Source organism: Neofelis nebulosa, chromosome 11 (assembly GCF_028018385.1).
Source record: "Neofelis nebulosa isolate mNeoNeb1 chromosome 11, mNeoNeb1.pri, whole genome shotgun sequence".
Classification (NCBI taxonomy): domain Eukaryota; kingdom Metazoa; phylum Chordata; class Mammalia; order Carnivora; family Felidae; genus Neofelis; species Neofelis nebulosa.
In genome coordinates this window covers 63,122,093-63,136,003 of record NC_080792.1, presented here as the reverse complement: position 1 = coordinate 63,136,003, position 13,911 = coordinate 63,122,093, and the positions used below count along the sequence as shown (strand labels likewise).

The 13,911-nt window shown below is 38.9% G+C and overlaps 1 protein-coding gene across 13 annotated transcripts in view; it reads right to left on the bottom strand.

Moving 5' to 3' along the window:
- The window catches only part of LDLRAD4 (low density lipoprotein receptor class A domain containing 4), a 452,644-nt gene that overhangs the window by 374,085 nt on the left and 64,648 nt on the right, over nt 1-13,911 (bottom strand). The window contains exon 1 of one of the 13 annotated variants that reach the window (XM_058692807.1): nt 3,597-3,687. The exons of the other annotated variants lie outside the window; for them this stretch is intronic. The gene's annotated coding sequence lies outside the window, so the exon portion shown is untranslated. Of the gene's footprint in view, nt 1-3,596; nt 3,688-13,911 lie in introns of those variants that run through there. 13 annotated transcript variants of the gene reach the window in all.

Genomic DNA, 13,911 nt, shown 5'->3' with positions numbered 1-13,911 from the left:
GCTCCAAGCTGTCAGCACAGAGCCTGATGCAGGGCTCAAACTCACGAACAGCGAGATCATGACCTGAGCCAAAGTCAGACGCTTAACCAACTGAGCCATCCAGGTGCCCCTTATTTAAAAATGTTTTAAATTAAGTAATAAAATGCTAGTTATAAATCAAAAATGCATGTATATCAGTGAACAAGTACTTTCCATTAGTTCTATTACAATTTCTTAAGAAAACAAAATGGGGCCTGTCAGTTATCAAGTGCTATTCACTGAAGGGCACATGAAAGGCAAGGACCCCTGTCCTTGCATGGTCAGAGGGGGGCTATGTGATTGGTCTTGATCATTTCTGGGCTAGATCCTGAAACTGCTGCAACAAGACTTTCCAGAGTTCCCTTTCCCTACTTTACGCTAGCTTATATTTAAGAATTCCAAAAGTTTCCATTTGAAATGGCCTCTTGCTAAGTAGATGTAATCTACTACATTCTATTCCTGCTACAATACGGGAATACAGGAGGTCACGCCTCCTTTCCTTGGCATAATGCCGCAGATCACCTTGTGGGACTGAACTGAAGGGACAGCAGCAGGGACAGCCTAACAGAACACAAGGAGCTCTAGACTGGTAGGCAGCCGCACTGGCTTTGCTCCTGTGTCTACAGCAGGCTGACTACACGGTCCCACACAAGCCACTTCACCTCTCTAGGCTTCAGGTTTTCCTCTTTGTATAATACAAAAAATGGAATCAGTGAGCTCTACAGTTACTTGGAGTTCTAAAACTGACTTTATGATTTCTGCCTTTATTCATGCACAGTGTTAACTTTCACACACAAACAATAAAAAAATCGTATAATCATTAAAAGCACACACATGAAAATACACATGATACTTTATTGGGAAGGTCTTAACATCTGATAGGATATGCATATTTAACTAACAGTGGCTATGCCATTTGCTCCAGGTATTCAAGAGCATGTATTAGCTGAAATAACATCATAAAGGTTCTCTTCCCACTTGGAAGTCACCAGACCATGACCATTGTAACTCCTGAGTATAATAATGCTAAACATTTCAAGGTGCCAGATGACCCTTTAAAACTCATTCTACTTCTTCCACAGGTTTAAGCTTGTATACAAGACATTTGGATATGTAAAGTTATGTTTAATGTTCCAAATAGTCCTGGGTGGCAGCACAACCATAGGCTGACATGTGGGGAGATGCTGAGGGAGCCCTGTACCCACACTGGGCTTCCAAATGTAGGAGCCACTGGTTTTCCCTTCAGGTTCAGGCACTGTGTGATCTCCACATGCATGGCTTGATAGGGTAATGATTCTGTAATAGGTACTCTACAGAAGAATCAACTTCCAAGGTTTTCCCTATGACAGGTCCATCATAGCTTTCCAAATGTTGGGCACATTACACAAGGTTATTCATCTTGGTATGGCAAGAACAAGCCATTGTATGACAGGAAATTCCAAGCAAAAGAGTAGAGTAAATATCTCGAGTTTCTACAAAGTCCAGATGTCAACAAGGGCCCTCACTACTGTTGATATCTTTGTTTAAGGAACTTTTCTTAGAAAAGCTGTTGGTTTAATTCCTCAGTTGCAAACAAAGACTCCACAACTTATTTACTTCTTCCAGGGCAAGAAGCGTTTATCTACAAATCAAATGCTTAATTTCCATTGTACTTGACTACTACAAATTTTTTTACCTATGTCCCCAAAATCTGACTAGCCATTCCCCAATATGTTCTTCATTGCTGAGCATTTTCTAATAACCAATGAACAAATTCTGGTGAACAATTCTGAGAGAATTCACTTTTATATCCATTGAGAATACTCACAATTTCTCACCTCTTCTAACAATCTCTCAGCTATTCCATATAAGACCAAATGAAAAAGATAAACATTTTTTACTAGTCTACACAACAGGCTGGTATTCAAACAAGTAGGCAAGCTTCACTAACATCAATTTCTATGTAAAAAGTGTACAACCAGAATTTTCCTAGCAACCATTAAAATTATCATTTTCAACTCAGCTTACAATACCCTCCATCCACACCCTGCAGTGTAGAATGAGGTCTGAAAGGGGCATAGGCTTTCACGTAAAGGCTCAATCCACCATTTACTCAGGGTCTGACCTTGGGCATGTCATTTAACCTCTCTGACTTGTATTTCCTAGCTTGTAGTTGAGGTTTTTGAATATCTCTGATAGCTTTGGTCCCTTTCAATTCTGAAGAAAAAGATATCACTTGTTCTTTTGTTAATAACAGCTTTGAACTACCACAGACCTCATCCTTTTGATGACAAAAATCTCTTGCTATATATTCAGATTGAATGATTAAGCCTTTTTAAGAAAAGGCTATTTATCATAATTATCTCTTATTTAAACCATTTCTAGTCAGGTCCTTCTGATATGCTCCCAGCCTACAGCCTCAAAGTGACAGTCACCTTGACCATCATCAGCCCTTTCATCATGGGCAGTAACTAGCATTTAACATGTACATTTCTCAGCTTACTTTATAGAATTAAACTTAAATAGCTAGAGGTTAATAGGAGAACCACTAGGACAAATCTGTCATTCCAACCTCACCAATAATTTACCATAAATTTAGAGATAGCTACCACTAAACTTGTACTAAAGAACTCCTCCAGCCCCCACAAGTCTGTGAGCCTGACTCCTGAAAGATCCCTAAAGAGGATAGGACTAGCTTCAGACAGTGCCATTAACATACGATTTTCTGTAACTTAAAGCAAGGTACAATGCAATATTAAAAAAAAAAAAAAGTTTAAAGGTAAACTTTAAAAGTACCTTCAGAGGGTGATCAGAAGAGGTGACAATGACTAATGAGTTAATACTGACACCTAAAAATTCACAGGCACTGTGAAAAAAACGAAGAAGGAAGGTGACATTCATCCAAGACTTCTATTTAATGAGGCAGTCAAACTTTTTTTTAAAAAAGCATCTTGAAGTTATGATTCAATCCAAAAGTGAACAATAAGACAACTGTCTTCCTGTATTTCCTCTTCTGTGATGGCAATGAATATTCCCAGTCCAGCCAAGCCAACTCATTTGTGCATGATTTGCATACCTTTGCATAACTTCTACACAAGTAGGTGTTCTCTTCATGCATCTAAATTTAATTAAATAATTTCAGTATCTGTTCAGAGATGGTAGAGGGGAAACAGAAGCCAAAAAATAACCATAGTCCAGCTACTGCTGACTTTCTCTACACACACCAACACATGAGATTAGCTAGTTAGTCTATATGGCAAAAGCTTCACAGCAGCAACCTAAAAATAAGGTCTCTTCCACTAAATTAATATGTCCACAGAAAGATCAGTTTTCCAAAAAAAGAAAAGTGATTTAATTCCACAGAGGCCACAGAAAGGATATAAAATTGAATTATAAGGAATGCCAACCCATGCTCAATGCTTCAAAGGTCATCAAACTATGTGTAACCCTGTCAAGACCTAAACTATTGACTTCAGGTTTATTTATTTCATATGTCTACCTTAAAAGTTAAAAGGTCAACAATACAGTCTCACAGTATTCATTTGACAGGGTAGCCACGCCCCAGAAACAAAGCCCCCCTGCTTCAGGAGCATCCTTACCAACACCCAGAATTGATCTCCTGGAGTAACCACTGCCTTGGTCATCATCCCATTTCCAAGTGTCTCCTGGATTGGAAAGATCCCAGATCTCTCTCCAGTGGCCTTTGTTCTCCAGAATTATCAAGGAACAAAAAAGGATAGCAAATAAAAAAAACTTATATCAGGACTGTTGATCTCTCACAAAGTATAAGGCAGCTTATTGCTGCCTCATTTACTGTAAAATAAATCCTCCATATAATAACCAGAAAATAATGTGCTGCTAAATCAGGTGGAGAAAGCAGAAACCAAGAACTCTCTACCCTCCATGCTCCAGGATATTCAACCAATCATGTGGCTCTCTTCTGCTTCATTTTCTTCACCTCGAGGCATGATTTTTAAAAGTTTTAACATTTCCATTATAAAATTTGGAGAACTGGATATGAGAAAACCTACTCCAAGAGCCTCTCTCCTTTCTCAAAATGTACTAGAGATATTTTATTTCATGTGATATTGCGAAGGTAAAGAGTGAAGAATATTGAGATATTTCTAGATGCTAAAGAGATTTTATAATTCAGGTTTCCCTGACCTTTAGTCATCTCAAGTCACACAGTCATATGAATTAGCTGGAGAAACAACACAGTAGAGCATGGCTCACAGAATCACAAATATGCACTGAACACATCTAAGAATGATATCAGTAAGCCAACCTATAGATAATCTATGTTCACATGAAGAGGCACTCAACACTGTTGTTACTGTTTGCCATATGCTTTTGAAGCACCTAAGACAATGAATCCAGAAAAACATTAGGCCTTCAGAAATGCTTTATCATTACCTCCATCCACTCAACCATCCAAACAGCAAATAGCTCCTTGAGGACATGAAACTTCTGAATCCCATAGCGCTTCCTTGTCACTGCTGAGCCCCTGGATGACACACAACAAAGGCATGAAGACTCACTATACTAAAAGTACCCAACATCTAACACTTCTTACTGGTAGCCTAGAAGGGAGAATCTTGTTTCACTGGGACATTTTCCAAAATTTCACCTGATTGGTCAAAAGTAACCTAATAATCAGCTAGCCCAACATATTTGGGGGCAATACTCCTCTGGTAAACACAAAACTCCTATGCTATTGCCACTGCTTGCGACTCAGTTCTAATCTTAAGTATAAAAAGCACAATTTTCAAAAAAAGAATTGTAGGGGTGCCTGGGTGGCTCAGTCAGTTAAGCATCTTAGTGATTTTGGCTTGGGTCATGATCTTACCATTCATGAGTTCAAGGCCCATGTCAGTGTGGAGCCTTCATAGGATATTCTCTCTCTCTCTCTCTCTCTCTCTCTCTCTCTCTCCTTCTCTCTCTGCCCCTTCCCCTCTCTCTCTCTCTCTCAAAATAAATAAATAAAAACTAAAAAAAAAAAAAAAAGCAAGCAAGCAGATAGTCTGGTTCACTGGCTATTTAGGAAAAAAAAAGAAGAAAGAATTGTAAGCTTAAGAATGCAGGAGAAAACTACATTGGTTGTGAGATGGCACATTTTTTTCCCTCAGAAACACTCCTTTGTTAAAATTCAGGAGTTCTTAAAGATAAATCACATTTATATTGAATGTGACCCTACTGTTCCAAAGAATCTTAAGATCTTAGTTGCCAATAAATCAGTTGCAATTCAGACCAGGCCAGTCTGCAGAGTTTGCTGTGAGAGTAAGAAGGGCTGAGCCTGTGAGGAGGTAAAAGTTGCATGAGGGACCTGGAGGCCTGAGCCAGGACCTTGCTGCTCCATTTACATGCTCTGTAACCACATGCAAATCATTATAGCTGTCAGAGCCTTAATTTCTCCAACTACACAATTCAACTGGGAAAAGGTTTTTAACAGGACAAATATTTTATGGTTTCAATCAACAAGTATTCAGTAATTATTTACTAAATGAGTGAATATATAAAATGAATGCAAAAACTAACAACTTATTTTGCTTTCAGATGCCCCTCTATGTGGCAAAGAAGGCTTTGATGTTCATTATTATCATTTATCATTTTGTTTTCTGGAGCACTACAGACTGGGCCTCAGCCAGAAAGATGTAAAGATGTTAGTGAACACAGACTGACAGGACAAGTGGAGGAGCGGTGGATATATATGCCACTACTCAGACTCTCTTCAGGGGCTATTTTGCTGTGATTCAGAGGCCCAAACTCCACCCAATCTTGACAGTCCATTTTAGTTTTATTTAGGTTTTTACTGCTTATAAACTAAGAAAATACTTAGAGTTTAGTTAGCCTCCAGAAATTAAAATCTGCGTGTGTCATAACAGATCCAGATCTGGCCTCTACATGGGCTAACTTTCTCTCAGAAAGCTGTGGTACAGAGCAAGGTCTCCAGATATGTGCCCTGGTGCTGGCAATGACAGTCCTTATATAGACTGTACCCTCTTATATTTTTATAGGCCTACCCTAGAGGCAAAGGTTTGGTATAAATCAGCTATGGTTTAAAATGAGAAATAAGACTTTTTCATTTTTCTGGTATACTCTAACTTCTTAGAATATACCCAGAGCTTGATCTCTAATTAGTTTCATATTTCACTAAGTGTTTCACTGCTACCCACCAATAAGGAGTAGGTCACACAACTGATGATGGATGACAAAACTTTCAGGATACCCTGATCTGCTTCTTATCAAGAAGGAAATTATGCACATATTAGTACAGAAATAAGGCCCAAAAAGATGCCAAAAACAAACTCAAATCTTTTTTTTTAAGAATATATGTCTGAGGAATGAATAAAGAAAAAGAGAAAACTGAAAAAATGGAATCTTTAATAGCTGGCCAAGCAAAACTTGTATAGTGTTCTCATGACTTCAGGATTGTTTCATCTAAGTAAGTTAGATATGCAAAAAGGGAAATGTTGAAATAGTAGGAGAATGCTTAGGACATAAACAAAATCAGATCAGTGAAGAGGCAGCTCTACAAACTCTTAAACTGACTGTATTAGTCACAGGTTCTCCAGAGAAACAAAAGCAATAGGATAATACACGTGCATGCGCACATAAGAGAGAGAGACAGAGAGAAAAAGAAAGGAAACTGATTATGAAGAACAGGTCGCACAATTAGAGAGGCTGAGAAGTCCCAGGATCTGCTGTCTGCAAATTGCATATACACGTAAGCCAGTAACATAATTCCAGTCTGAGTCTAAAAGCCCAAGAACCAGAAAGCCAACAGTGTAAATCCCAGTCAAAGGGTAGGGAAGACCAATGTTGCAGCTGAAGAAGGCAGGCAGGAAGCAAAAGGGGAAAATTCATCCTTCCTTCACCTTCTGTTCTATGCAGGCCTTCAACAGATTGGATGGTGTCTACCCACAATGGGGAGGGCAATCTACTGTGTCCACCAACTCAGATGCTAACCTCATCTGGCAACACCCTCACAGACACACCCAGAAATGTTTAATCTAGGCACCCTGACCCAATCAAGTTGACACACAGAATTAACCATCATACTGACTACAAGATAAACATTTAAGACACCCAAAGTACTAACACCTTTCTGTGAAGAACCATGAACAGAAAGGAATCCCCAGCTCCAATTTCTCTTCAAGAATTATGGAACTAAGATCCCTGAGAATCATGGAGAAACAAAGTCATCCAGTCTAATGATAAAGAGGAAGGAATGGATGCTCCCGTCAACAAACAGGAGGCATCAACTGTTCAGCCACACTCAGGAGTACTGAAGTCTTCTACAGGATTATCACCCCACCCAGTTTCTGAACCCACCACATCTACCAATGCATAAAAACCACACACTGGATATGGGAAAGTTATATACCCAGGGCTGAGAATCAGTCTTGTTGTCCCAAACTAAAAATACAGAATGTTCCAGTAATTTCCCCAGAAGTTGTTGCACCTCTCATATGATCCCCCAATGTTCATATGAAAGACTAAGATAGAATATGGTTCTTCCTTAGGTAGGAGGAAGCCTATATTTTAGCATGATTGATTCTTCACCCCCAAAACTGCAAGTTCAAGTACCAAACTTCAACAAATAAGAGTTTACATCTGTTGGTCTGCAGTACAGCTCTTCTCTTCATAACTCTCTCTCCATGGCAGTCCCCACAGCTCAGGACTGGACACAGCTGGGTCTGCAGGTGAGCAGAGCCCTCTAGAACAGAGACAGATGGACCCCAGATGATTTTACCAATCTATCTTTACTTTGCAAAGTACTACAATGGACAACTAGCAATTCTTAATCACAGTCCCTATTTATGCTTTCTCCACTAAAAATTAAAGTTCCCAAGGTGCCTGGCTAGCTCAGTCGGTAGAGCGTCCAACTCTTGATCTCAGAGTCATGAGTTCAAGCCCCACAGTGGGCATGGAGTCTACTTGAAGAAATAAAATAAAGGCACCTGGGTGGCTGAGTCAGTTAAGCATCCAACTCTTGATTTCGGCTCAGGTCATGATCTTGGCTCAGGTCATGATCTCAGTGTTCCTGAGTTTGAGCCCTGTATCAGGCTCTGTGCTGACAGTGGGATTCTCTGTCTCTCTCTCTCTCTCTGCACACCCCCCACCACTACCACATGCATGCACTATCTCTCTTTCCCTCCCTCTCTCAAAAATAAACTTTAAAAAAATAAGATAAAATAAATAAATTTTTTTAAAAAGTTCCCAAAAGATGGAGTCAATGTTTTTTATTCAATTTTACATTAAAGACAGATGACACTTCTCAAGAAGGTTTGAAGTGATTAGACAATTAGTCATCTAATAGTATTAAGTCTCACATTTACACATTTATAAATCCTTAAACCAGTCAATGTACTGCAATCTACAATACTCTATTAATTCCTTCTGACATTGTAACAGTCATCAGAAATCCTATTATATGCCTCCTGTAATTTCTCATTCCCTCAGTTTATTCATCTATGTGATAGGTACAACTGAGAAAAAAACCATAATGTGATTTAAGTCCCTAAGAAGTAATCCATTAGAACTCAACAGAATAATACAATACAAGCTCAGAGCATATTCAAAACAACAGGTGTAGTGTTGGGATCCTTACAGTTATGTGGAAAATACCAGTGGAGCATTCTCAGTTTCTGCAAAGCAGAACACAGCCTAAGTTCCTTATGAGGTCAACTGGTGCTTATAACAGCCCTCAACTGCCAAAATGCCCAAAGGCCCGCATAATGCTGCTTCCACAGTGTTTTAGTTCTTTTGTCAAAGCTCCATACTTATTTTTTTCTAGGTAGTGTTTTGTTTTGTTTTTTTAAGTTTATTTATTTTGAGACTGAGAGACAGCATGTGTGCATTCTGGGGAGGAGCAGAGAGAGAGGGAGAGAGAGAGAATCCCCAACAGGCTTTGCACTATCAGTGCAGAGCCCCACAAAGAGCTCGATCCCACAAACCATAAGACCCAACCCAAGCTGATATCAAGCGTCAGACACCCAACCGACAGAGCCACCCAGGCGCCCCTCTGGGTAGTGTTTTAAATGATTCTGAGTAGGCTATTGTATCGGCAAGTCTTAAGTGCTTTGTTAGTGTCACCAAAATACAGGAGGTATGGTCTATTGCCGAAGTTGGTAAGAACTGTTTATTATGGCCCTTGATTCACTTTATAGCAGTGGTTTCAAAAGCATTTTTCATTTGTAGTCACAATATTGTGCAAATTACTTTATGGATCCTTTTGTTTAAATTGTTATGTTAAATAAGCATTAATTATTTATTAACATTAAATTAATTAATTTTAATAAACTGATTGATTTAATTAATTAAAATAAAATTAATATTAAATTAAATATTAACTGTTTATTAATTGTTAATTATTAAATAAAATTATGTTAAATAAAATATTATTTTGTTAAAATTGCATTATGTTAACAATATTTTAGTATGAAATAGCCAAAGTTGTATAATTCTGGGTTATAGTCTACTTACATTTAGTTAAGGAATAATAAAACCACTATGTTTTATCAATTAAAAACAAACCCACAGAACACATTAAAATTGTCACATAAGTAACTCTTTTCTTCCAAATGTGAGAGGAATATAAATTGATAAATTATTCCCATCCCACCTTCTTCATGGAATACAGTAATCATTTTGGATATAATGATAATAGTTTCTGGTCATTTATCTGGTAGTTTCTAGGTCTCTATTAGATTTTCTAAAAACTCTAGAAACTTAGATAATTATACTAAAACTAGCTTTACAGGTACATTTTGCTTTAATCTCTTTGCCTCCTTTGATATAAAGTTTTTAACATTTTTCTCTGTATTGAACCAATGTCATCAGTGATTCTTTAATTGATCTTCTATTAATAATTTTAGGAATTTTATATTAGTTACTACCATTTTCTCTGAAATATTTAATTATCTGATTTTAATTTAGACTAAGTCCATTCCTCATAATAAGTGTTTCTCTCTCCACTCACCCATACTAAGTTCCACATGAAATCAGAATAGTAATAGTAATAAGAATTTGGGCACCCCCTCCATAATGTGAGAACAGATGGTGGAGAAAATGTATAAGCCCACTCAACAGAGTCAAATCATCACAGCCAGGGCGTGAGACAAGAATGTAAATGAGTATGTACAGGCCAAGAATAGATTATTTATCCAAAAGATGTCACCACCCCATCACCCATCTTCCAAAGTAAAGCAAGAGCTCATTTCTCACATCCCTATTTCAGATCCAACCCAGGAGATACAGAACACAAAATCCATTTTATCCTTACTTTTGGTTACCTAATATTCATTAAAATGCATTTGTGAAAGAAGACTGATTACAAAGCTCTTGAGTGTTCCCAATTCTAATGGCAGAATATCAACAAGGAAATTTTCCAATCGCATTTAGAGATGGGGTGAAATTCCTTTTTTTCCAGCTTTATTGAGGTATAACTGACAAAAGGGGTAAAATTCTTAAAAGTACTTCTAGGTAGTTATAGGAAGAAGATAAGATATTAGGTTAGGGGATTTTGAAACCAGGAGTTCACTGAACAAAATCACCCAAATTGAAGGTTAACTATAATAATGCATGCTTTAGGGTTACTTTTTTTCAGATGATATAAACAAGAGTGAGTGTGAGTTGCAACAGGCCTCAAGGCATCCAGGCATAGACAAGAAATGCTTTGGATAATGGGTAGACCAAGAGGAAAATCTCTATGGCTGTACTAATGAGGTAAAAGGATACACAGTACTAAATGTTAAAGTTTAACAACTGTTTTCTGACAACTCAAGAGACAGACAAAAACTTAACAGAATGGATGATCATCATGTATAAGACAAGTTATATATTTGTGGCCTACATGGCCTTTTCAGAAGTCCCGCTCTCTTATTTGTTTTACACTTTTGTGATGATCATGCTGATGACCCCCAAATCTCCATCTTGTCATCATGATCTCTCCTAGCCTCAGACCGCAAGCTGTTTAACCTCTAGCCATCTCCCCATGATGTCCTACAGGCATGCCAGTCAAGAAATCTCATCCTGGGTGAGCTCCACCTCCTAAGTTGCCTGTCTCTACTCATACCATCTTCTCATTTTCCCAAGGATGACGCCTAAAAGTTATTTTGGAATCCACATTTGCTTAGTGGGCACACCCAAAGCCTCTCGGTTTCAGGCCCTCTTCTCTGTCACTACTACCCAGTTCAGGCCTTCTCACCACTTCCCTGGAAGAGCCTCCATGCTATGTTATTCTTTCTGGCTGGTCTGCTTAGCTTCTGTCTCTCCCCTCCATGTACTCCTACCCATGGCCACCAGACTCGCCTTCCCTAAACACATATCTAATGTCATTTCCCCTGAAAAATGCAAAATGGTGTTCCCCACACTACAGGATAATCTATGCAGAGCATTCAAATACTTTATGGTCTGGTCCCAGCTTTCTTTTCCAACCTTATCTCTATCTCTTGTCTTCCTTCTCAAGCACCCCACCCATTTCTATTCTAACACACTGTTAGTTTTCCCACACCCACACATTTGTGTGAGACTTTCCCAGTGTTCAGAATGCTCTCTCCTTACTTTTGTCCACCTGGAAAACTACAGTTTTACAGTTTAAGACCCACTTTAAATGTCACCACCTCTTGAGTGAACCAACAAAGCTTCCTAGACAGATCTACACATATATCTCTGCCCGGGGTCCCCTTGGACACCGTGCTGAGCACACGTCACCAGGGACTAGAACTAAGGACATATTGTGGGTCTCTTCCATCATATCATGCATCCCACTGTAAGGCAGGAACTGCTTCCCATTCATCTTTGTGCCCTTGTTCTTTTCAGAGTGACCAGCTCTATAAATGTGTGTTAAAGATAAAGTATATCCAAACAGCTGTTTGTGATCCTTATTTTCCCATAGCTCTTCTTCCAACAACTTATTTTCTTGGTGATTACAAACATCTTCATGTACTTTTGAAAGCCAAAGTCTGCCCAGATTAAGACGAGATTCTCTATCTTCTCACATATTAGTTTTATTTCTCAATTTGATGGAGGCATTTCACACACTACAGAGAACGGAAGCATAGTAAGTAGGTAGGCTCCTAAGGGTGAGTCTAGCCTTACAAGCTGCCGTACCACACAGAAGGCACTGCAATGAACTGATACTGTAAACTTAACATGAAAACCTTCCTACTACATGATTGTTAGAAGTCGCTCTAGTAAAAACTTATGAGGAATTCTTATTACAAAATCATGTATTATTATCCTGAAAAGGTCACAATTTATTATTTTTCCAATATTCAGGAAATACAAGAATCTGACCAGAAATTTTCCCATTTCTGTATTTCTTCACATTTCCTGACGATGCCCCTTATTAGCAGCCCTGACAAAACAAAAGCCACTTGTAGGCTAAGTGGGTTGTTCCTGGAAGTTGGCATCTGGCTCTATTTGGAGTCCTGTCTAAAGAATAATGCCTCAGAGCACCTGGGTGGCTCAGTCGGTTGAGCATCTGACTTCAGCTCAGGTCATGATCTCACGGTTTGTGAATTCTAGCCCCAAGTTGGGCTCTGTGCTGACAGCTCAGAGCCTGGAGCCTGCTTCAGATTCTGTGTCTCTGTCTCTCTCTGCCCCTCCCCTGCTCACACTCTGTCTCTCTCTCTCAAAAATAAATAAACATTAAAAAAAAGAATAATGGGGCGCCTGGGTGGCTCAGTCGGTTAAGCGTCCAACTTCGGCTCAGGTCATGATCTCACAGTCCGTGAGTTCGAGCCCCACGTTGGGCTCTGTGCTGACAGCTCAGAGCCTGGAGCCTGTTTCAGATTCTGTGTCTCCCTCTCTCTCTGCCCCTCCCCTGTTCATGCTCTGTCTCTCTCTGTCTCAAAAATAAATAAACGTTAAAAAAAAAAAATTTTTTTTAAATAAAAAATAAAAAAAAATAAAAAAATAAAAAAAAAAGAAGAATGCCTCACTCAGAAACATGTGTTAGAGGCTTATTGGCCGCTGATAATATTTATTACCTCTATAATACAGTTCTCAACTTTACTCTTTTATTTCCCCTTAATTAGTTTATATTTATAAATCTTGTAGTTTCAAGTAGATTCCCTCCACACTTCAATATACCTTTCTTTTGAATTCCTAACAGAATCTACTTGGGAGTGTGCTTTAAAAAATAAGTTTTGGGAGTTTTAATTTTTTTTAAATGAGGATACCCAAAAAAACTGAAAGCAGGGATTCAAAGAGATATATGGACACCCATGTTCATAGCAGCATTATTCACAATAGTCAAAAGTTAGAAGCAAGCCAAGTGTCCAACAATGAACGAATGGATAAACAAAATGTAGTATATCCATACAATGTAATATTAACAGCCTTAAGAGGGGAAGAAAATGCTGACACATGCTACAATGTGGAGGAATAGAAGATTTAGGAACTAATTAAAGATCAAAAATCTGGGGCGCCTGGGTGGCGCAGTCGGTTAAGCGTCCGACTTCAGCCAGGTCACGATCTCGCAGTCCGTGAGTTCGAGCCCCGCGTCAGGCTCTGGGCTGATGGCTCGGAGCCTGGAGCCTGTTTCCGATTCTGTGTCTCCCTCTCTCTCTGCCCCTCCCCCGTTCATGCTCTGTCTCTCTCTGTCCCAAAAATAAATAAATTAAAAAAAAAGTTGAAAAAAAAAAAGTACAGAACATTTATACTCTTTTTTTAGGGGCGCCTGGGTGTCTCAGTTGGTTGGTTAAGCGTCTAACTTTGGCTCAGATCATGATCTCATGGTTCATGATTTCAAGCCCCACATTGGGTTCTGTGTTGACAGCCCGGAGCCTGCTTTGTGGATTCTGTCTCCCTCTCTCTCTGCCCCTCCCCTACCTGTGCTCTGTCTCTGTCTCTCAAAAATGAATAAACATTAAAATCAAAAAACTGAGGGGCGCCTGGGTGGCGCAG